Genomic DNA, 24,422 nt, shown 5'->3' with positions numbered 1-24,422 from the left:
ATTTTAACTGGCCGTGCCGTACAAGCTCAGCGTTTCCTGTAATTTATGTCTGAATTCGGATTTTCAGTATCACTATTCTTCCCAAAAATCGATTACACTTTCAGATAGAGCTCAGTTCGTCGTGAGAGAGAGAGAGAGAGAGGCGGAGAGAGAGAGATCAAATAACATTTTCCTGTGGCATTGGAAGTTCTCTAAAGTTTTATGTACATTTATTATCAATGTAAATACACTTGCCAACATACTGCAGTGAGATTTATTTTGTGCAGTAGGGGATCGAGCGTGTGGTCGGGGTGAAACAGAGAACAGAGGGAGAAGTAAGGAAACAGATTGTCACGGGACCTTTGGTTGTCAACAGAGATAAAACGGAAATATGAAAGGACAAAGAGGGAGCTGTCCAGACAGGGAGACTTGAAAAAAGAGTTGAAAAAAGAGAAAAAAACACATATGACCATGTTACAGGTTTTCCAATCCGATCATGTTTCCCTCATGGTGAAACTCTTCGCTCTAAACCGGTGTGCCGGCGTTGGGGAAATCATAATCGGGGAAGTTTCTGGTGAAATCCAGGGCATCCTGAGAGAGGTTGGGAATAAATATCGGGTATATCACTAAAAGGAAGAATGAGGAAGAGCGGAGTGGGTGAAGACAAGTGAGTTGATCGATTATGACTGAAGAAACCCGGAGGAAAACACGGCGGGCATCACCAGAACGAAGAATAATTTGTATCTGAGAGAATGAAAATAAAACAGGCGGGACCTGGCTGGACCGTCCCGGTCAGTTCCCGAGTTCTACAGAGCGGCCATCGGGGTGAAGTACCGGTGAGCTGAGCTTTGCATATTTGCGAGGAATCTGACGAAAAATAAATTTCAGCTGCACGGGGTAGACGGCGAGTGAAATATATCACCACTAAACGCATGCGTATTTCAGAGTGCTCAGTTGTTACCCGTGGTTCTACAGATCGGCAAGTGGATAGTTTAAGGAGGGAAATGGTGATTGATTTAATCCCACTGCAGAAACCAGTTGGTCGCCCTCTGATTTACCGAATTTGGTTAACAGTTTCAGCGGGTATTTCACCGCGTTCTTCAGCTCCTCTCTGAACTTGCTCTGAGTCACGGCGTAAATACATGCGTTGGTGCAGGAGCTGAGGATCTGCAGCATCGTCACCGTGGAGTCTGCGACATAAATCGGATCCGTGACTGAGTAACGAGGAACGCTTGCAATCTGTGCGTGGGTATCAAGTACCTACCGCAATAACCACAACAATGTAAATCAACCGGTTATAATGAATAGTAACTCGACCGATTTCCTTCGGTTCACGATCTCAGCTCCCTTCTCATTCTTTCCGTTGCTGCGGCCTCGGACCCCATCCGGACTTTATTGGCGGAAAAAATCCATCTAACTGTCAGAGCATTGAACAATACAATCCGAACAAACGGGAGACAAGTTATTAATATGCGATGAAACATCTGAAGTGCGGCACATGAGGGGAAATATAGAAGCTCGCTTTGGTCAAGCAGCCATAGAAAATTCACAGGTGAATCAGGCAGGTCAGCCAGACAGAAAAAGTAATTCTTTTTAAAAATATATTTAAATACACAATGATTAATAGTTTACATTTTAAGGTAGAGATTGATAGGTATCTGTGTAGCTGGGGCATTAAAAATATGTTGAGAAGGCGGGGGAGTGGGACTAAATGGGAGAATGGAGCAGCTCATGATAAAATGGCAGAGCAGACTCGATGGACTTAATGGTCTACTTCGACTCCTTTGTCTTATGATATATAATGAGACCCCGGCGCTGGCCAAAAGCAGGCAAAGAACGGCTCTGCAAACGAGAGTTCTGTAGAGGATAGAAGACCGAAAGTAGATTGAAAAATTCCAGTTCAGCAGAGGTTTTGAGATAACGACCAGGAGGAGATCGATCGCTGCCATTCCCGGCAGGGAGCAAGTGCTGCATTTGGGGAGACCACACTTTCCTCCGGACAGGATAACAATCTCCACCAAGTTAACTGCAAGAGAGAGGGAAGGAAGCAGAGATATTATTGACAAGTCAGGGAAATAAAACAACATTGTGAAGGAATCAGATTAGTTCGTGCGTTTATTTTCTTCCTCAGAGGATGGAAACCGGTATATGAAGACGCTGGCAGTGTGCATTATCGGGCCGACAGGAAACCTGCCTCGAGTTTTATAAATGGTTAATTCTGGATAAATCCCCAAATGTCGATAGGAGAGCTGCTTAATTGTTTCATCGGCCACAGTAAGGGATGGACATTAAATACCAGCATCACCGAGTCTGAGCAATATAGACATAAAATAAAATTCACGTATGCAATTCCCTCTGCTCATATTTCTAAAATATATGAACCATTCGCGTTGCTCCATCACCCAGTCACGCAATTCACAGGCAATTTCTTTGGATAGAACTGCAGAAGGACGGCTGGTTTCCACAGGAGCAGTGCTCCCCCGTGTCCTCGTGTGCGGATGTTTCAATCCACCATCATTCCACGACTTCGGAGCAACGGAGAGGATTTCAATCAAAAGCTGCATCTCATCCCCAATAGAGAGGGCTGCCTGCTGCGAAAGCAATGGGATGAATATTGTCAGCGCCTTCCGCCCATGGCAGAATTGTGGGGACTGGACAGGTGTCCGTGGAAACAAGTAGCGAGAGGAGCACTTCAGAACATCGGAATTAACTCCCAGTTTCTGCCGTTTGCAGGCGTGCAGCAGCTTACCGGGAAATCCAACGGCTGAAATGACGGGCTAGTAAATGTCTTCATTCCGCCAGATTACTGGATATCCCATTTGAGTGACGCAGTGAACGCTACTGCTCTGACATCCAAAGCTCGGCAAACACTCTGGGCTGACGGACGGCACAGGCTCTGATTTATACAGGGGATCGATCTCAGAGACAAGGTCCCACTTCTGACCATTGTTACTGAAAGAAGAAATTCCATCACCGGCAGTGTCTCCGGTGCAAATGCAGTGGGGATGTAGCACAAATGCGTCGATGTCACTGACATTACCTTTGTCTGATCCCTTTGTGTAATTCGACCGAGATTGTAATGAGACATGTAAGTGAACAATGTGCGGCTCTATTTACAACGTTCCATTGTTATCTTGACAGCGGTCACGACTGTTCTCATTTTCCAAACTAAACTTTCACTGTGGTTCGCTTTCCACGAGCATTCCGGAATCGATGATTCAAGCATTTTCAGCAATTTTCACTGTCATGCCTGCTGTTTCATCATCAAATTGAACCGGTTTCCCTCAGTGATGTCTGGATCCAGGGACACATGAACACCCCATCCCAGTCTCCTCTGCCGACTTTCAGTTAGTATCATTTTGGCCGCTGAGGCGCCAAACCCACACCACCCCGTCTCACCAGAAATAAAACATACCCTCTGTCTACACAGACACTCTGCCCAGTTCTGCGTCAGCCCTGAATGACATCGAAGTTGACTTCATTTTAATCTGCTCCCTAATACGATGTTTATTTTCTATACCTTGAAGCTCAGAGCTGACCACGGTTCCTTCCATCTCTTAAACTAACTTCTCCGCATGTGTGTGTGTGGGGGGGGGGGTGGGGTGGGGGGAGGGTGTTTGCCATAAATAATGTAATGTAATATAATACTCATTTCATTGTTTTTATGATAGCTGCAGCCTGTACTGTAATATGTCATACATTTTTGATCGATAAATTGTGACTGCGTTGTTCTAGCACTGCGAGGTCTTGTGAGTAGGAGTGCGAGGGAAAGTCCAGTTTCCCATTTCGTGTAATCCGAAGTTCCACAGTTGGTGAACTACTGAGAAGTTGTCCACACTGCCTACGTCAAAGCAAAGCTGGGAATGTTCAGCTCGACAGGGTGATGAAGGGCGGAATGGCCTGTTCCTGTGCTGCAAGCGACCGTGTCCGATGTGACACCCATCAGAGTAGAAGGAGGAGAGGAACTGAGGTGAACGGACATTGGACGGTAAACAGATTGACGTCACAATGTGAACACACCACGTGGACATGCTTGGGGGAGGGGTCATGGAACGATACAGCATAGGAACAGGTGTTTTGACTCATTACCATCTCCGCTGAACAAGATGCCGAATGAGAATAAACTCTGATGTCTGTACGTGAACCATCTCCCTCCTTTCACTTATGCTCGTCCGCTAAGCCAACAATATCGGAAGCAACAATTCCGCATCTGCTTCCTGCCGCACCTGACAGTTGTCCCAGACACCCACCACTATCTGTTGTTACGTATTCAGGCAACAATAAATATATATGAGTTAGGCAAGGGTTTTCATAACAAATAACACCTTTATTAAACACTGAAAACCAACCCCCCAAAAGTAAACAAACATTAGCTCAACTGGAATTCAGCTGCTGTGCGGCAGACTCAGTTCTTAATAGCGCTGCAGTTCAAACAGTTCTTAAAGCGGTATGCCGAAAGAGAACAGTTCTTTAAAGCGGTATGCCGAAAGTTCAAAAGCTCACAGTCCTTTTAAAAGGAGAGACTTTTTAAAGCGATTTAAATTCTCATCCACTTCGATGTCCTTCGATTCCCTCAACGTCGAACTTTCCCACAAAGAATTTTATAAAACGTAATGGTTTAATGGCACTAACCTCTTCTTCCACACTATTCTCAACCTCCCGCTATCCCAGCGGAGATTAACACGAGAACAGTCAACGAAATCCTTCCGAATGAGGATCAAATAAGGTGGTAACCAATCCACCGTCGAAAATCGATTCTCCTCGATTTTTATCTTCCAAATTCTTAGCTTCACTCTCCACCAGCAAAGAAACCGTTGGCAATGACCTTTTAAACTTTAGGCATTATATAAAACTTCATTTTTCAACTAAACTGCGTCATCACATTAAATCACGCAGTAACATGAAGTCATCTTGGCAAATTCCGCCACGAACTGCCCCACCTGACAGGGTGGGTCTTCCTTTTATACCCTGTAAAAAAAAAACTGTCACATGACCTCTACTGGCGGGAAAATGACATCACTCCACCATCACAAGACCATTACCTCAAGTCCAGTGTAACTTCAACCCCAGTCACGTGACAAGGGTACCACTGTCACGTGTCACGGGTACGTAACACCTCCCTCCAAAAAAAACATTTTTGGTCTGACAAGAACAAAAATTTTAACAATTACTTACAAGAAAAACAAATGTATAAATTATATAACATACACAATTTACAATACAGTAGGAGTGTTACAATCAGAAAAAACCACTCCAAATAAAAAAAATATTACATTGTACATTCAACATCGAGATAGACAATCAGCAACCACATTATCTTTACCTTTAATATGAGTTATCACAACATTGTACTCTTGTAACATCAAGCTCCAATTTAACAATCTTCTGTTTTTGTTTTTCATCTTACTCAGAAAAACTAACGGATTATAAACAATAAGTGTAAACAATAAGTGGTTTTTGAGTTGAACCAACATATACCTCAAAATATTCCAAAGCTAAAACAAGAGATAACAATTCTTTCTCTATTGTTGAATAGTTTCTTTGGTGCTTATTAAATTTCTTAGAAAAGTAAGCTACTGGATGATCAACCTCATCACCCTCATTCCTTTGCATCAATACTGCTCCCGCAGCTTCATCACTAGCATCTACAGCTAATGAAAAAGGTTTTTCAAAGTCAGGTGCCTTAAGCACAGGTTGTTGACATATCATTGTTTTCAATTTTTCAAATGCTTCCTGACAAAACACTGTCCACACAAACTTCACATTCTTCTGCAGAAGGTTAGTTAATGGAAGGGCAACATTAGCAAAATTCTTACAAAATTTTCGATAATATCCTACCATTCCCAAAAATCTTCTGAGAGTTTTTTTCCCCGTCGGAGTGGGAATCTCTAAAATTGCCTGAACTTTTGCCTGAACAGGAGCTACCTTACCTTGACCTACAACATAACCAAGGTAAGTCACAGTGGCATGTCCAAATTCACTCTTGGCTAAATTAATAGTCAAGTTAGCTTTTGAAAGCTTTTCAAACAATTTCTCCACCGCAATTATGTGTGCTTCCCAAGTATCATTTCCTGTCACTAAATCATCAATATAAGCATCAGTATCTTTCAATCCCTGAATCACAGAATTAATCATCCTCTGGAAAGTACCTGGGGCATTCTTCATCCCAGATGGAAGAACATTATACTCATATAACCCAGATGGAGTTACAAATGCAGAAATCTCTCTACCTCTGTCCGTTAATGGAACACACCAATACCCTTTCAATAAATCAATCTTTGTAAGGAACTTTGCTTTTCCAACCTTATCTACACAATCATCTACTCTAGGAATTGGATATGCATCTGTTTTCGTTACAGCATTCACCTTCCTATAGTCCGTACAAAACCTAATACTACCATCAGGTTTTGGCACCATAACACATGGCGAACTCCAATTCGAGTTAGAATGTCTAATAATATCATTCTCTAACATGTATTCAATTTCTTTCTCAGCAAGTTCACATTTTTCCATGTTCATCCTATATGGATGTTGTTTAATAGGTTTGGCATCTCCAACATCTACATCATGTGAAGCTATAGTAGTCCTTCTCGGAACATCTGGAAACAAATCCTTATACTTAAAAATCAATTCCTTCATCTGTTGTTTCTGCTCTAGCTGTAAATGTACTAATTTCTCACCCATATTTTCCAGAATGGTCGAATTAGGTAACCTAACAGAAACAATGTTAGATTTAGAATGAAAGTCAGATGAATCATCTATCATGTTCCCAGTTAAATCAAACTCATTCTCACTAACCACAACAGTCACAGTATCAGATTGTTTCTCAAAATATGGTTTAATCATATTTATGTGGCAAAGTTGTGTTGACCTTCTACGATCTGGAGTTTTTTATTACATAATCCACATCATTGATTCTAGACACAATTTCATAAGGACCATGAAATCTAGCTTGAAAGGGATTTGTCTGCACTGGGAAAAGAACCAACACCTTATCTCCAGGCTTAAACATCCTCATCCTAGCTTCCTTATCATACCAAGTCTTCATTTTCTCCTGAGCCAACTTTAAATTTTCCTTGGCTAAACTACAAGCTTTATGTAACCTGTCCTTAAATATCAAAACATAGTCCAACAAATTAGTATGCACTTCCTTACTAATCCACTGTTCCTTCAATAAAGCTAAAGGTCCTCTAACTCTATGCCCAAACACAAGTTCAAATGGACTAAAACCTAAAGAATCCTGTACCGATTCCCTTAGTGCAAATAAAAGTAAGCTTATACTCTCATCCCAGTCACTTTCATTTTCTACACAATATGTCCTAATCATATTCTTGAGAGTAGAATGAAACCTCTCCAAGGCACCTTGCGATTCTGGATGGTATGCAGACGAAGTGATTTGCTTAGCTCCCAATTTATAAACTATCTGTTGAAACAATCCAGACATAAAATTACTGCCTTGATCAGTTTGTATTTCCTTAGGCAATCCAAAATAAGTAAAGAATTTTATAAGAGCCTTCGTCACAGTTTTAGCTTTTATATTCCTAAGTGGTACTGCCTCTGGAAACCTAGACGAAGTACACATGATAGTCAACAAATACTGATAACCAGTTTTTGTCTTTGGTAATGGACCAACACAATCTACAATAACTTTAGAAAACGGTTCACCAAATGCTGGAATAGGTTGTAATGGAGCTACTGGTGTAACCTGATTTGGTTTACCCACAATTTGACAAGTATGGCACGTCTTACAAAACATCGCCACATCTTTTCTTAAACCAGGCCAGTAAAAATGTTTTAAAATCTTGTCCACAGTTTTCCTTACCCCTTGATGTCCACCGAAAGGCACACTATGAGCTAAAGTCAAAATCTCATTCCGATAAACTTTAGGAACAACCACCTGATAAACAACATTCCATTCCTCACTTGCAGGAATTGTAGGCGACCTCCACTTCCTCATCAACACTCCTTTTTCCAAATAATATTCTACTGACACCTTCTCAATTTCACTACCTAGTAAAGCTTGTTCCCTTAATTTTATAATCTCAGGATCTCTATTCTGCTCTGCTATCATCTCCTTCCGAGACAGAGATAAATCTTCATAGTCAGACTTACTCCCGGAACCTTGTTCAAACAACGAAGGTAAGAAAGTCCCTGACACATCCTCAAAACTCGAATCCTGAGTTGAACAGTCATGAGTAACAACCTCATTCTGCACATCAATCTTTTTAGCCATAGCTCTAGTCACAACACAGGAAAAATCTGTGTTAGAATTCAAACCTGGTTCCTCTGACTCCATTGTCAAATGCACTTCAGGAAAAACTTGTCCACCTGCCAAGTCATTACCTAACAATAAAGAAATACCCTTCACAGGTAAGCTATGCTGTAATCCTACTTTAACAAATCCTGTAACTAACCCTGACTTTAAATTTACTTCATGTAAATGTACAGGCATAAAATCACTTCCAACACCTCTTATGTAATTTACCTCACCAGTATCACTCTCTTCATTAAACTGCAACACACTATCTAACATCAGTGATTGAGAAGCTCCAGTATCCCTAAGAATTTTTATTGGCACCAGAGTAGATTCTTCTTTCAAGGATACAAACCCTTCAGTTATAAAATGATCATATCCCTTTCTAACTTGGTCAGACTCTAACAAATCCTCATTTGTGTTTACCAAACCCTGTAACTTTACAGGTGCTTCAGTATGTTGCACACAAGCATCTGGAACTGCTTCCTTCTCTTTCTTTTTCAATTTGAAACAGTTAGCTATTACATGGCCAGGCTTCTTACAATAGTTACAAATAAGACCAAACTGTCTTTCCTTCACAGGTTTTCCTTCCTCCTTACCTCTCTGATTAACCTCTGATTTAATTTCTGATTTACCTTGAGTCTCCATATTATTTTTCCTCTTAAAAATTCTACCCTGAGGAAATTTATTCTTATGGATTAAAACATACTCATCAGCTAATCTAGCACAGTCCTACAATTTATCAGTATCCCTCTCATTTAAGTAGGTCCTTACTTCAACAGGAATGCTTCTTTTAAATTCCTCCATTAAAATCAGCTCTTTCAATGTATCATAGTCCTCATTTACATTTTTAGAAGAAACCCATCTCTCAAAACACATAGCTTTATCATAGGCAAATTCCACATAAGTCTTTTCCACAGACTTTTTCAAACTCCTGAATCTTTCCCTATAAGCTTCTGGGACCAATTCATATGCTTTGAGAATATTTCTTTTCACAATATCATAATCAAGTGCTTGCGCAGCAGTTAAAGCTGTGTAAACTTGTTGTGCTTTGCCTTTAATCACACTCTGTAACAACACTGACCATTTATCTTTCGGCCACTCTGACATCCGAGCAATAGTTTCAAAATGTTGAAAATATCTTTCCACTTCTGTTTCACTAAATGGAGGGACCAATTTAATTTCTTGGCTAGCAACAAACGGTTTTTTAGAATCAGAAGACTGATCCCCAGACCTTAATTTCGCCATTGCATATTCAAAATCTCTCTGCTTTTGTTCAATTTCCAATTTACACCGCTCTAACATCATTTGTTTGATTTGCAACTGCATCTCCAGATTACTTATTGGAAACGATTCTAAAATCGATTCATCAAAATGACCCGAAGCCACAAAATGTGATGCGATTTTTCTCTGTATTACAGCTTTTGATGTAGTCGCCAAAATACCTTTAAGTTGCAATCTATTAGCAATCTCAGATACTTCAGTTTTTTTCGCCTTCGCTAACAAATCCGCAGCTGGCGAATCCAGAAACACATCAATATTCATCGTTGCTGAATACCACTCACAAGCCAATCAAACAAAAGAATCGAGTATTCCCCGTTACCAAAACACCAATTCAAAAGTTAACAAGCATTTAACTCAAACGATCCAAATCCGGACGCAGCCCCCATAATTATGTTACGTATTCAAGCAACACTAAATATATATGAGTTAGGCAAGGGTTTTCATAACAAATAACACCTTTATTAAACACTGAAAACCAACCCCCCAAAAGTAAACAAACATTAGCTCAACTGGAATTCAGCTGCTGTGCGGCAGACTCAGTTCTTAATAGCGCTGCAGTTCAAACAGTTCTTAAAGCGGTATGCCGAAAGAGAACAGTTCTTTAAAGCGGTATGCCGAAAGTTCAAAAGCTCACAGTCCTTTTAAAAGGAGAGACTTTTTAAAGCGATTTAAATTCTCTTCCACTTCGATGTCCTTCGATTCCCTCAACGTCGAACTTTCCCACGAAGAATTTTATAAAACGTAATGGTTTAATGGCCCTAACCTCTTCTTCCACACTATTCTCAACCTCCCGCTATCCCAGCGGAGATTAACACGAGAACAGTCAACGAAATCCTTCCGAATGAGGATCAAATAAGGTGGTAACCAATCCACCGTCGAAAATCGATTCTCCTCGATGTTTATCTTCCAAATTCTTATCTTCACTCTCCACCAGCAAAGAAACCGTTGGCAATGAAATTTTAAACTTTAGGCATTATATAAAACTTCATTTTTCAACTAAACTGCGTCATCACATTAAATCACGCAGTAACATGAAGTGATCTTGACAAATACCGCCACGAACTGCCCCACCTGACAGGGTGGGTCTTCCTTTTACACCCTGTAAAAAAAACCTGTCACATGACCTCTACTGGCGGGAAAATGACATCACTCCACCATCACAAGACCATTACCTCAAGTCCAGTATAACTTCAACCCCAGTCACGTGACAAGGGTACCACTGTCACGTGTCACGGGTACGTAACACTGTGCAAAAACAAAACATGCCGCACACACTTCCTCTAAACGTTTCCGCTCACACGTTAAATGTATTTCTCCAGTCCTTGAGATTTCAACATTGGCACCACAAACTGTCGCTCTCGGCCTCTCATACTTTTCTAACCTTATACCAAATCGCGACTGTCAGTCCATGGCCTCCTCTACTGTCGCCATGAGGCCAACCTCAGGTTGGAGGAGAAATACCTTATATTCCATTTGGGTAGCCTCCAAGCTGATGGCCTAAAGATCGATTTCTCGAATATCCGGTAATGCCACCTTCAACATCCTCCATTTCTATTTCCCTCCCTCGCTTTATCTCCTTAATTGCTCATAACCTCTCTCTGGTGCTCTTTCCCCGTTTTCAGTTTTTCATGATCTCTGTCCTCTCCTTTCAGATTCTCCATTCTCCCGCTCTCTACTTCACAGCCCACCCACCCCCTGGCTTAACCTATCACCGTGTGCTGCTCTCTCTACCTCCCGCCCACTAACCATTTATCCCGATTCCTTCTCGTTTTCCTCCCGTCCTGCCGAAGGGTCTCGGCCTGAAACGTCGACTGTACGTCGCTAATCCGTAGATGCTGCCTGGTCTGCTGACTGCCACCAGCATTGTGTGTGTTGCTTGTATTTCCAGCATCTGCAGATTTCCTCTTGTTTGTAATCAACGCCGAGATCTGCTCATGATCTGTGAACTCTGAGTCCAACGCACGCAGAGAATTGACACCGATGAGTGACCACTGCCGATTACAGACTCTGAGGTGAGAGATAAGTTTCTAATCCGTGACCCACTATATCCTTAGATGTGGAACCCGATCGCAACACATCCTCATTTCCATCACGGATTCGTGACCAATGCCGCTCCCACAACCTCAGACGTGACAGCAGTATGCGGTCCTAACAGACCATGAGATCTAGGCATGATCCGCAGTAGCGTATGACCACTCATTCCAACACATAATGAGACTGAGCTGGCTGTCGAACTTTGACCGCACCATGTTATATTCTATGACCAGGGTTATGAGATCACTGACACCTCACACAGTGAGTCATGACTCTGCGTCAACACCTGACACCATCTGACTCTGGGATCTGGCTAAGGCGTGCGACACGTGACTGCACTGCAATTTGCGAACTGTCTTCGATGTCAGCATTCAGACGTACTAAACTCCGAGATCTGAAACAGCATTTCCCGCCCTGACCCAACAAAACTGAAATCTGATCCCATTGCGTGACACTAACCCGAACACATCCTAATATTGGAACTCCACGCGTGTCCCCATTCCCAATTACAACTTTAGATCTCATTCAAGTGTGTGACCTCTGACAATTCCATACTCCGTGACTTGTCCTTAGTGTGCAACCGCTGAAACACACGCCGTGATACCCGTTGGCAGTGTTGGCATCTCTTTTCCTTCCGCACACTGATATTTGACTCGTCTTTTCTGACCCATGACCCCAGTATGTGTCCTGACACTGACTAAAACATAGATCGGACCCTAGTGTATGACCCCTAACCTCACAAGCTCCCGACATTCACCTGCTAGGTAGCATCTGATATCAGAGAATCTTGAGATCTGATCCCTTTGCCAGACCCCTGTCACGACGAAATCCCGGGATCTGTACATTTGCATTTTTCCGAACGCTATAACCCGTAAGACCTTAAGAGCATAACATACAGGATCAGGTTTAGACCGCTTCGATCATCGAGCCTGCTCCGCCATTTCGTTATGGCTAATTCATTTTCCTCTCAGCTTGAAACTCCAATCCTCTCGCATCCTTTTCATGCCTGGCCAATCAACAATTTACCACCCCTGTCTGAAATATACATACATAAATAGCCTCCGCAGCTGCCTGGTGCAACGAATTCCACAGATTCAACACTCTCTGGCTAAATGAATTCTTCCTCGTCTCAGCTCCTTAAGAATGTCCTCTATTCTAAGGCTGTATCATTAGATCTTACTTCCCCACCACAGGAATGGCCCTCTCCGTATCTACCCTATCAAGGCCTTTCGCCATTCCGTAGCATTCAACGGGATAACCACTTATTTTTCCGAATTCCGGGGAATACAGGGCCAGAGCCATTAATCGCTCTCTCATATGACAAGCTGTTCGAACTTCCAATCGTTTTCGTGTAGCAAACCCAGGTGTGTGAAGGCAGATATTGCTACATGAAAATTGGCCAGTGGATCTGTGTTGCCCTTAAGGCATTCGTTTAGTTTATTATATTTTCGCTTTAGTAATTCGTTTGTAATCGTTTTCTAGTTAAACTTAAGGTTGTTGAAAGAAAATTCTTTGTCTGTTATATATCGCGGCATGTGATGACGTCACACCCGGTTTCGCTGCGTCCTGTGGGAAAATACCGGTTTGGAGAAACGGGAAGGAGGGCGCTTGTGTGTGCAGGATCAGCGCGAGGAAAGTTTTCTTTCTACGCACTAGAAACATCATGGAAGCAACGCCGTAAGTTCATAAGATAATCGATATGTTGAAGTAAAAATGTTAACGCTGATTCTGTTAAAAGTAATGACGGTTGATAAAGTTTATGTTCTTTGTTATTTAAAGAGTTGCGGATAGTTTGTGTTGAAGTGTATTTAAAGCAGTTGATGGCGTAGGTAGATTCTGACTGTATATTGTACTTTAATGTAATATAGTTTGTTGTAGTTTTATTTTTGCAAGTATTTATGATGTAAATGTGATGCCCAGAAGGAAACAAATACTGTATATATTTTGTATTGTTTTATCAACAGGTTTCACCATACGTTAATATGGAAGAGTGAACAGTAAACGGTTAATCTTACTGGGATCGCGCGTAATTGACTCCGGTTTATACTGCGTGTTTAGTTCAGAGTTTTTACACCTGTGCGAGAACACTACAGGGTCAATTGACCATGAATGCACTGCAGCCTGAGATCTGAACTCGTTGTTTGACTGCTGAATGAATCTACACCTTGATTTCGAACTCCACGTGTGTGTTCCAGACCCCAACTCAGCCTACATGCCGACAACAATCGTGCGACATTCAGCGTGAGAGAGTTATCATTCGGCCCGGCATCATTCTGCAAGCTATTCGTTACTCAATCACATAGAGCCAGTCGAACAGAACCTGATCTGTAAATTTCTCTGGCTTGGCTACACAACTACTTCAACATTGAATGAAAATATACACATTAAATATTTTATTTAAATAAATAGTTACGTAAGTAAAGTATGAATACATATTCCTCGGCAATTCTTAAGTTCCATTTTCACTGTGTATCTCTGCAGTCTTATGTTTTCCGATTCTGTCACAGATTCCTCAATGTGCACCGGGGTGTGATTTGATAACAGTGAAGTCCCACACAGCAATAATAAAATATTATTTCTATTTTGTTATTCCAGCTTCAGACTCGTCTGTTTCTCCCCATCCATGTTGACTGATAGAATCGTGACAGGCTTGTTCTGTGTAGTACTGTGAGTGTTTATCGGTAGGAATGTGAGGGAAACTCAAGTTGCTCTTTTGGAATAATCCTTTGTTCCACATTGCAGCACGCGGTTAACTGATGAACTACTGAGAAAATGGCGTCAGCGCTCAGGCAACAAACCCACCCACCCCGCCCCACAATGTGCCACTACATGGAAAATATACCCGCTGTAAACAAAGATACACCATCCAGTTCTCCATCAGCCCTGGACGACATTAATACTTACTTCATTTTGATCAGCCTGCCCTGCATGATACTTACTTTTGATACTTCGAAGTCCAAGTTGTGACGATTCCCTCTTAATCTATCGTCCCCGCATCTGTAGTATCAGTATATGTTTGTGTGTGTGTGTATGTGTTTGCTTGTGTGTGTGTGTGTGTGTGTGTGTGCGTGTGTGTGTGTGTATGTGTTTGTTTGTGTGTGTGTGTGTGTATGTGTTTGTTTGTGTGTGTGTGTGTGTGTGTGTGTGTGTGTGTGTGTCGATATATGTGTGTGTCTGTGTGTCTAGAAGTAACTCTTATATATCCTATTATATATATATATATATATATACATGAGATCTCTTACTCATTCTGTGGATTTTGAAACGGTAAAGTTACGGACAAAGCCGCTGTTGAATTCACCTGAGGAACAGTTAGATCCATCCAACAGTACATCCTCAATACCGTTAAATCTGGGACACCAAGTGAGAGATTCAACTCTTCCGACTCGCTGGTTAATGGATCACGAAATTCAGTCTTCCTTTGTAAATAATTTCGAGGTGACATTGGCATGATAAACTGACGCCATTCCCACGTTACAGTATTTTTATCTTGTCGACATTTGTCCAACAAGATTGAGAAAACAATCATTTCCATAATTTCAGAAGTGCTTCTCATTGATAATTTCCATGTGAATTCTGCACGATCAAATTCGAAACAGGAGCAGATGAACGACGTATAGTTAGAGGAATAAAAGTCAAACAAACAGGCAAGCGGAGGATAGGCAACCTGTCGGATAGGTAGGTAGATAGATAGATAGAAAAAGACGCAGACAGACATACTGATATGCAGTCCAGAAAAAGCTATAATCTATAAATCAGTAAAGAGGAATGAGGGAAGAGGCAAGAACTAGAGAAAGAAGAAAAAAAATATGTAACACACACACAAAATGCTGGTGGAACGCAGCAGGCCAGGCAGCATCTGTAGGAAGAAGTACAGTCGACTTTTCGGGCCGGGACCCTTCGTCAGGACTAACTGAAAGAAAATTTACTAGAGATTTGAAAGTAGGAGGGAGAGGGGGAAATTCAAAATGTCAGGAGAAGAACGGAAGGTCTGGAAGCTGAGAGCTGGAAAGGTGATTGGCAAAAGGGATGTAGAGCTGGATAGGATCATGGGACCAGAGAACTACGGAGAACAAAAAGGGGGAGGGGAGCACCAGAGGGAGATGCTAAGAGTGATGGGCAGAGAGATAGAAAAAAGGAAGAGAGGCAAAATAAATAATTCGGGGATGGGGTGAGAAGGGGAGTAGGGGCATTAACGGAAGTCAGAGAAATCAATGGTCATGCCATCAGGTTGGAGGCTACCCAGCCGGTATATAAGGTGTTGTTACTCCAACCTGAGCTTGGATTCATTTTGACAGTAGAGGAGGCCATGGAGAGATATATCAGAATGGGAATGGGACGTGGAATTAAAATGTGTGGCCAATGGGAGATCCTGCTTTCTCTGGCGGACCTAGCATAGGTGTTCTGCGAAACGGTCTCCCAGTCTGCGTCGGGTCACACCAATATATAAAAGGCCGCACCGGGAGTACCGGACGGAGTATACCACACCAGTCGAATCACAGGTAAAGTGTCGCCTCACCTGGAAGGTCTGATGGGGCCCTGAATGTTGGTGAGGGAGGAAGTGTAAGGGCAGGTGTATCACTTGATCTGCTTACAAGGGTAAGTGCCGGGAGGGAGTTCGGTGGGAAGGGATGGGGCGGGGGGGGGGGGGGGAGGGAGGAATGGGCAAGGGAGTCGCGTAGGGAGCGATCCCGGAGGAAAGAAGAAGGCGGGGGGAGTGCTTGATAGCTTTTATTGCCATTCAAAAATGATTTCTATTTATTTATTTGTAACAAATATTTCATGGCACTTAATCAAATACACCAAAACACATGTCATCATCAGACTCCTCAGATTCTTCCTTTCTCTCTTTCGCAGCAGGAACAGCAGCAGTGGCAGCTGCGGCACATCCTCCACCACCACCAGCACCAACTCTACAGATCAAACTATTAATGTTACAGTTTACCAAAGCCTTACCGAACTGACTGGGCTAGAAAGTTTCGACGTTAATTCCAGCTGCCTTGACGAGGGCATTGAGCTTGTCTTCGGTCACGGTGACCTCATCGTCGTGCGGGATGAGGGCGCTGTAGATGCAGCTCGGAGTGGATGCAACGGCGGGTTGGATGGTACGAGTCGCCGGCTGGGAATCGACCTTAGCTTCGATCGATGGATCGAGCGCCTCGGAGCAGAGTCAGGGTAGGAAGAGGTTCCCACCCTTTCCAGTGGTCGCAGCATTGGAGATAATTACTCAGAGATGAAGATTCCTACTCAGGGATGGAGATAATTAATCAGGGGTGGAGATTCTTACTAAGCGGTGGAGATACTTGCTCCTGGCTGGATATTCTTACTCGGGGGTGGCTTAATCAGATGCGTGAAAGGGTCATCGGCATCACTATATGAAAAAATAACGATTCGCTGTTCACCCGGTGTAAGAACACCAGACATCGCAGTTCATTCCGAATTGCGGGTCAGTTGGAAGATGAAATGCCGTTCCTCTAATTTATGCTCTGCCTCTCGATGCCAGTGGAGAAGGCCACAGGCAGTGAAAATACTCCGAATGTCAGTGGAATAAGCATTAATAGAGAACGCAGGATCAAACAGGTGGACCGTACGCAAGTATTCCGGAGACCAAGCACGCAAACTCGGTTGTCTTTTTGTTCGAATGTAGAGTAGACATAATTGTGGACAATGAATGTGCAGTAGCCTGCGTTGCCAAGCAGTAACTACATTGCTGCGTCAATTCCCTACATCAGAAGAAAGTCAACACCTTCCATTAGCGTACGCTAGTACTCACACGTGCCCTACACCTATGACTTCGTATGAGATGCAGCTGATTTAAAAAAAATAGAATCATATAACAGAACACAGGCCTTTCGGCCCACAATGCTGTGCCGAACAACTACTTACTTTAGAAATTACCTAGCGTTACACATAACCCTCTATTTTTCTACGCTCCATGTACCTATTCAGGAGTCTCTTAAAGGATCCTATTGTATCCGCCTCCACCACGGTCGCCGGCAGCCCATTCCACGTACTTACCACTCTCTGCATAAAATACTTACTTCTGACATCTCTGTACCTACTTCCAAGCAACTGAAAATTGTGCACTCTCGTGATAGCCATTTCAGCCTTGGGAAAAAGCCTCTGACTATTCACACAATCAATGACTCTCATTATCTTACACACCTCTATCAGTTCACCTATCACCGAACATCCATTTGCTTTAGAAATTACTTAGGGCTACCCGTAGCCCTTTGTATTTTCCAGCCAGCCGGACCATGCCAGAAACAAGCGATTACTGAAACGTCACGGCTAATGCATCCGTTATCTCTTCGGAAACATCTTTCAGGACTCTGGGATATAGTCGATTTGGTCCAGTTGACTTTCCAACTTAAGACATTTCAGCTTGTCTCACGCATTTTCCTTTGTAGTAGCAAAGGCACTAACTCCTGCTCTGTCTTCCACAGTGAAGAATGATGCAAAGTATTCATTAAGTTCATCTGCAATTTCCTTATCCCCCAGCATCATTTTCCAGTAGTGCAATATCAACTCTCATCTCCCTTTCACTCCTTATTTAACTGGGAAAAAATCTTTTAGTATCTTGCATCATACTATTGTCTAGTTTCCCATCATATTTCATATTTACCATTCTTATCGACTTTCAGTTGTCTTTTGTTTAATTTTAAAAGCATCCCAATAATCTAACATCCAACGTATTTTTGGTCCGTTATACGCCATTTCCTTAGGCTTTACGCAGTCCTTAACTTTCCTTATCAGCTACGGATGCCACCCCCCTGCCATTTGAGAACTCCATCTGTGGGGCATGTCTATCCTGCGCCTTGTAAACGATTCCTAGATACTTTATCTACATATGCTCTGCTGTCATCCCCGCAGTATCCTCGTCCAATTCTCCTGGGCAATCTCCTGTCTCTAATTCCTCTAATTCCGCTTATTCCTTTACGAGGCTGATACATGCGACAAACGCTTTCGTCTCTCAAATTGCAGTATGAATTCCATTATATTAGGATCACTGCCTCCTTAGGGCTCCTTTACTTTAAGCCCCTGAATAAGATCAGGGTTATTACACAACACCCAATCTAAAATGGCTTTTCCTCGAGTAAGCCCAAGCACAAGCGGCGGTCAAAAGCCGTCTCGTAGGCATTGAACAAATCCCCCCTCTTGTGATCCAACATCAACCTGATTTTCCCAATCGCGTTGCATATTGAATTCTTCTGATATAATTGGACATTATCATTATTACATGCCTTTTCCAGCTCAATAATATGAATTAACTTAAAGTCACTCTCACACCTGAATAAAGTATTTATCTGAAAATTATTTAGAGCCCCCCCCCCCCCAAGATTGTACTGAGAGAGGAATTCATTTTTCAGCCTTATAAGTGCAGGGCTCTGAGTAACAGTAACTGTGCTGTTAACTATTCAGGCTAACAAAATGGCTTCTCTGTATTGTTATAATGAAATGGCTTCTCTGTAATGTTATTTAATGCTGTAATGGGTTTCTGTGTTTGGTATGTTTGGGTTATGATAGCAGATAATGGGGGGGAACTAACGGATGGAGAATTGTTATGCTATCTTGCATTTGTAAGCTGAGCGGGAGTTTGCGGTCAATTTCTGGAGGAGAGCGAGAAGGCCGGACGTGTGAAGAGCGGTCAGCGGTTCGAGAGCGACGGATACTGGACTTTAGCGGTTCGAATGGTGGACGAAGGCTCGGAAGGTCGTTGTCGATGTAACCGGAGGCGGGAGTTCCAATGTATTAAAATATTATGTGCACAAACTGATAAACGTATTGATTTGGCCCCTTTAGGTTATCTGTTTCTAGTAACCCATCTCTAAGAATTAACTATAAAACTGCAATTATTTATTCAAATAAAAAAAACACAAAATGCTGGCAGAACTCAGCAGGCCAACCAGCATCGATGGGAGGAGGTAATAACGACGTTTCGGGCCGAAATCCTTCATCAGGAGTGAAGTAACATGGGATGGTCGAGGGGGGATAAGAATTGGGTGTAGGGATAAAGTAGAGAACTGGGAAGTGATAGGCTGGAGGGAAATGGTCTAGGGGGAAGGTGGAGAATTATGGGAAATAAAAGAGAAAGAAAGGTTGGGCTGGGGGAAGAGATTATAGTGTGGTGGGAAAAGAGAGAGATAAAGAGAACCAGACTAAAATAATAGATAGGGATGGGGGTAAGGGTTGGGGGCAGGGGTATCAACGGAGTTCAGTGAGTTGGATGTTCATGCCGGCAGGAAGGTGGCTACCTAGGCGGGAGATAAGGTATTGAAGAGCGGACAGCGGTTCCAGAGCGACGGATACTGGACTTATTTACTCGCTTTTGGTGTATTGTCTGGTATTTGTCTTGCGAGCGTGCACTGGGGGGAGGGGGACGGGTGGCAGCATTACACCGTATTTACACCGAAGTATCGCACTATTGGCGGGGTGACACTTTGACATCGGAGTAACGTTGTCTCTTTTTGCTGTATTCATGAGTATTCACATATGGTTAAATAACAATTAAAGTTGAGTTGAAATAAACTGAATTAAATTGAGCAGGGTTGTCGATCTAAAGGGGGGAGGAAAAGTGAGAGTGAAGAACTGTGGGGTGAGAGGACTGAGACGGGGGAAATGAGAAGCTGAGGATGGAAGAAAGATGCTGAGAGAGAGGAGAGTGTGCTGAGGAATTGGGAAGGGGTGAGAAAATTTTGAGAGTGAGGAAGAAAGGAGGCTCGAAGTAGTAGATTGCTCTGCGGAGAGGGGAATCGGATGATGGTCAGGGGGCTGCACTCCTTCGGTCATGGAATTGGGGTATTTCCATTCCTTCTGTGGCAATATAGGATCGGGTGGGTAACATGAAAATATCCAAAATACACAATAATAGATTAACAAACTCAAGACAATAAAGGCGGGAAATAATAGAAATCAGAAAGTATTCAACACATTATAGGATCCTGGAACAGTTTAATTCAGTCTGACTGCTTACACAAGCAGAATGAATTGGCAAAAGTCACCAAAATCTTGCTTTAAATTGCAAACTCATGAAAGATACAATTAAAGTGTTACAATTATAATACGAATAGTCCATTCCTAGCGATTAGGCAATACATGATACCTGTCCAGGTATAATATTACAGGACAAACCAGCAAAACAATTTATTTAATAGTTATCCAATAACAAACAAGAGAAAATCTGCAAATATGTGTGTGTCATTCCAAATGCACATAATATACGGATATCAGTACGTGAAAAACACCAGAAATATGCTGACTTGAAAAAGAAAATTGAAACACTATGGTACATAAACAGGATACACATTGCCCCAATTGTACTATCTACTGGTGGTTTCATCCTAAAGTCACTGCACAACAACAATTATACCTACACAGAAACATTCATGTGGACCTCCGGAAAGCTAAAATAATAAGCATCACCAGAGTAGTAGGAAAGTTTCCAGCAATTGAAAAACGAGCGTGCTGATCTATTTCCATACCTGAAGTTTTACCAGGTAAAAAAACTAATAACAAACAGGCGATTGTACTGGAGTGAATGCAGTTTGCTCGGATGGAAATTTATTTGAAATCAGGAAATGAGATGAAGCAGAGCCGGCACCGGGCTTTTCCATAGATGTTTGCACAATTATGGACAGAGTTCTGCAGCGGTAAACATTCCTCTCTGACAGGTCGATCTAATGCGAAGGACAAGTGCAAGGTTTATTGTAAGTACGGGTAGACTGTTGAATTTATTTTCATTTCATTCTTATGCAAAAGACTAAAGTAACAAATGAGTTGCATTTCAGCCGATTTGCTTTTGAATGCTTTCAGATCCTGACCCGCTCTATAATTTGCGAAAGGGGTGTGGCGGTGAGGAGAACCGGATTATGGTGGACAAATCAAAAAAACTAAAAACCAAGAATAATTTAATAATTGACAGGAGACAGAGGTTGCCGACTGCGGGTGCCGAAGTCCCTGTTTCTGTGCAATGTCTGTCTCGGGATCGCAACCATATTTATTCTCCCCGCTGCCCATTCTCTGATGACGGCCAAACTATAGTGTCAAGAAAGAAACATTTTTGAAAATTTGGCGCCCTTATTTACAAAAGATAGGATTAAATATATAGGTGCTCCGAAGATGAAATAATTATTTACTTGGGGAAAGAAATAAATATATATACTAAAGTTATTACGATCTCTATGGAGCATGTGGGGATTCCTTTTGTTTCTTTCTTTCTTATTTTTTTTTAATAGGGATGTTAGGGGGAGGGGTTAAGGGGAGGGGGGCTGGGTAACACATTTTTCTTCATACACATTTATTCTGTAACTATTTGAAAACAATAAAAAAAGTTTTAATAAAAAAATAAAAAAAAGAAAGAAAGAAATCACTGCGACCGTCTCTGAGAATGGCTTAGATATGTTCTTTGTTAACTAGTAGAATAATGGAAGTTAGAGGATCTTTTCGCTGCGCTGATGAACTGCTGTCTGAACTTGGACTGAGTCACCCCATAAATAAACGTGTTTGTGCAGCAACTTAATATCATCAGCATGTAGGCGCAGTGTTGAAGTATGTATTCCGAGTCACTGTAATGATTTGGATCCAAACCCGCAATTGTGTAATAAAGGAATTCGGCAACATCCACCGACCACAGGATGACGAAGCTTCCGGAGATGGTGAGGAGTAAGATCACAGACCTCCTCCTGCTCTCCATCTCCGGGTCACTGCGGTTCTCCGCCTTGCTCTGTCCCCTCAGCCCTTTACGGACGCGACTGGCCACTAAAATGTGTCTGACTGTCAGAGCGTTGAGCAGTAGTATTAACACGAACGGAAGTAATGGCACACAAACGGTAGAAAGCCAATTATATCCCACCCAAACGGGATCCGTAAAGTAGCCAGGTTTTGAAATACAGTCATAAGGTATATTGTCAAAATCACTTTCACAGGACGATATCTAAAGGCGTCGGGCACGTTTTTACAGCAGAGCAGAACGCCGGTTGTTGTCAGAACCACAGCCGCAGTTTTTCCGCTGCAATACTTCTCTTTCCACTTCTGGCAACGGATGGCGACAAACCGATCAAACGTAAAAGTGACGGTGAACCAGACAGAACAGTCCGTGGCTGCAAATGTCAGGGCAGATATCACACTGCATACAGGGGTGATGTCCAGGAATGTCCCGGGGAAATAATAATAACTGACCCGCCACAGAATGACATCAAAGATGACGGTTAGTAGATCCGCCGTTGCCATGGCCACCAGGTAGCGAGTGGTGCAGGTGGAGAGGGCCGCACTTCCCCCGTGACAGAATCAGAATCGCCGTTAAATTCACTGGGGGAACAGCAAAAAAGGAATAAGTAAATTACTGTTATGCCGTTCCTTGGGTCTCAGGGCAGAGTTGAAATGGAAATTGAGAAGAACTTAAGTTTGAAGACACCTCATTTCTGTGGTTAAAAGGCTATAAAGCGTGAGTCTCTGTTGCTGTTAACGAGATGCTGGGTGACAGTTACTCGGGACTGCAAGAGAAGCAGCGCTTAGGAAGAATCTAACTGATCGCCGATGTTACTTTGGAGAAATCAATATAAATCGCCCAACATCAGGTTTACGAAGTGTAAAGCCTGGACACAATCTCTCGGCAGCGGTGATTGCCGCGTTCCCAGCACCTATATTCTGACACACTCCCCATTAAGCAAAGCCCCGATCCCTTCGGTTCTGTCAACTTACAAATTTCAAAGTAAATGTATTTCCACATTTGTCATGTCTTTCCACCTCTCAGACTCTTTGTTTGTCATCCGTCCGCAGCGACCCTGCTTGGTTCGCTTTTTTAAAAAAAATAATGCAACTATTCTTGTCCGGGGGTTCCTGCGCACTATGTCAAGATAACCCATCAGAAAGTTACAATTCAATCAATACGCACAAAATGCTGGGGGATCTCAGCCGGCCAGGCAACATCTATGGAAAAAAAAGTATAGTCAACGTTTCGGGGCGAGACCCTTCGGCAAGACTCGGCCCAAAACGCCGACTGCATTTGTTCTTACATGCTACAAGGCCGACTGAGTATTTTGTGTGTGTTGCTTGTATTTCCAGCATTTGCAGATTTTCTCTTGTCTGAGAAAGTTCCAATTTTCGCTTTTAAAGATTCTGCCTGACGCAATGAACTCACACACCCACCTCACGTGCGCCCTTAAATCCTCACTGACATTATAGTAATTCAAAACATCTGCCTTATTAGGGGTTGTTCCAAATTTCGGGAGCATGATTCTAAATGCTTCGATGCTGCTTTTCCCAGAACATAAGCATGAACCTTATCCCGCCTGACCTCAAACGGACACCGCTGTTTGGCCCTTTTCACTTATTCGATTAATAGGACGTGGAAGCAAACACCGGTGCACTAAAACTCACACAATCACTAATTTTCATTTTCGAAACTCCGGGTGGTTCGGACTCACAAGTGATGTCTACCGCTCTGCCCTGAATGTCACCCTACGAATCTCTTCCCGGGTTCCCATCAAAATTTCAGCAAATTCTTTAAAATGGCGCAATACTTTTCCATTTGAACTTAAAACCTGTTGCGCTTCCGATGCGAAATAATACCAAATAGCCTGTAAAACAGAGCGTTGGATTATCGGAGTTAATTTTGACGGTATGTTGCATTGATAACTTCAAACTGCTTGCCATGAATCGACAAATTGCATTCATTTTCCCGAACTTCTGCTTGACATCTGTCTCAACTGCTGACTTATTTTCAGCCGAGGTCACTGATTAAACTCTAAGGGAGCTTCTGACCGAACACAGAGTTTTATCACAATGTCTGCACCCCACTCTCTGATTCACCGGCATCACAACGCTGCCGGTAACTGACCGAGTCCAAAGACCGCACACACAGTACAGCAAA

General features: G+C 42.6%; 1 pseudogene; it reads right to left on the bottom strand.

Moving 5' to 3' along the window:
* Positions 1 to 16,340: 16,340 nt before the first annotated feature.
* On the bottom strand, positions 16,341 to 23,213 carry LOC140732701 (large ribosomal subunit protein P1-like; annotated as a pseudogene).
* Positions 23,214 to 24,422: the final 1,209 nt, after the last annotated feature.

Source organism: Hemitrygon akajei, chromosome 9 (assembly GCF_048418815.1).
Source record: "Hemitrygon akajei chromosome 9, sHemAka1.3, whole genome shotgun sequence".
NCBI lineage: Eukaryota > Metazoa > Chordata > Chondrichthyes > Myliobatiformes > Dasyatidae > Hemitrygon > Hemitrygon akajei.
This window is presented reverse-complemented; position numbering and strand designations above follow the sequence as displayed.